Below are 1730 nucleotides of genomic sequence, written 5' to 3'. Positions count from 1 at the left end.
ATTTAAGGGGGTCAATTGTAAGCTTCCCTCCTCTTTTAATTTTCTCTGAAGAATAGCAACACAGGGTCTCAAAACAGCTATCAAATGACCTGAAGACAAAGATTGTTCACCATCATGGTTTAGGGGAAGGATACAGAAAGCTGTCTCAGAGATTTCAGCTGTCTATTTCCACCACAGGCTCATTTCTAGTTAAGGCTCAAAGTGGCAGTGCAAGAAAAATCTTGGATAAACAGAAGCGACAAATAGTGAGAACAGTCCCACATCATTTTGCTGCAGATGGAGTCACTGTGCATCGTTCAACCATTCGGCGTACTTTACACAAGGAGATGCTGTATGCAAGAGTGATGTAAAGGAATCCTTTTCTCCGCCCACAGCACAAACAGAGCCGCTTGAGGTATCCTAAAGCACATTTGGACAAGCCAGCTTAATTTTGGAATAAGGTACAGTGGACTGATGAAGCTAAAATGAGTTATTTGGGCATTATGCATGGAGGAAAAACACCACAGCATTCCAAGAAAAATACCTGCTACTTACAATAAAATATGGTGGTGGTTCCATCATGCTTTGGGGGTGTGTGGCCAGTGCAGGGACTGGGAATCTTGTCAAAGTTGAGGGACACATGGATTCCACTCAGTATCAGCATATTCTGGAGACCAATGTCCAGGAATCAGTGACAAAGCTGAAGCTTCGCCAGGGCTGGATTTTTCAACAAGACAACAACCCTAAACATTGCTCCATAGCCACTAAGAAATTCATGTAGAGGAACAAGTACAATGTTCTGGAATAGCCATCTCAGCCACCAGACCTGAATATAATTGAAAATCTGTGGTGTGAGTTAAAGCGGAATATAACCCTGCATTTCAACTTTGCTCTAAAATATTATTTACAGCATATTATATGCAAAAAGCATTTTTTTACTAGACCAGCATTGAAAGGGTTAAACACAGAGGTTTAAAGGTCCTGGAGAGATATGCAGAAGTTCAGATAGATACATTCTATTTAGTTACATGTATCTATTGATAAACAGTTACACACTCTTTGGCTGTCGTCCAAGCTCCTTCTCAGTGAGAGAGATGAGTCACATTCAACACTTAGATACATTATGTAAACAAAATGTATCTATTTCAGCTTCGGATGCGTCTGCAGAAATCTAAAGGAACTTTAAAGCCCTGAGTAACCCTTCCAATGCTGGTCTAGTAAAAAAAAAAAATGCTGGTTGCATATAATATACTGTAAATAATGTTTTAGAGCAAAGTTGAAATGCAGGGTTATATTCCGCTTTAAAGAGAGCTGTCCATGCAAGGAAGCCATCAAACCTGAATGAACTACAGATGTGTTGTAAAGAGGAATGGTCCAAAATACCTTCAACCAGAATCCAGACTCTCATTGGAACCTACAGAAAGCGTTTAGAGGCTACAATTTCTGCAAAAGGGGGATCTACTAAATATTGATTTCATTTCTTTTTTTTTGGTGCCCAAAGTTATGCACTTGCCTAACTTTGTTTAAAGAATTATTGCACATTTTCTGTAAATCAATGAACGTCATTTCACTTCTCAAATATCACTGTATGTGTCTCCTAGATGATATATTTAACTGATATTTTTTATCGTAACAACCATCAATTTATACAGGAAAATCATGGCGTTTAACAAGGTTGCCCAAACTTTCGCACCCCACTGTATGTCTCAGATTAATACAGGGTTGCAGAGCGGACTGGGTTACAGAGGAAA

This window comes from Hyperolius riggenbachi, chromosome 8, assembly GCF_040937935.1.
Source record: "Hyperolius riggenbachi isolate aHypRig1 chromosome 8, aHypRig1.pri, whole genome shotgun sequence".
Lineage (NCBI taxonomy): Eukaryota > Metazoa > Chordata > Amphibia > Anura > Hyperoliidae > Hyperolius > Hyperolius riggenbachi.
Note: the sequence above shows the minus strand (reverse complement) of the source record.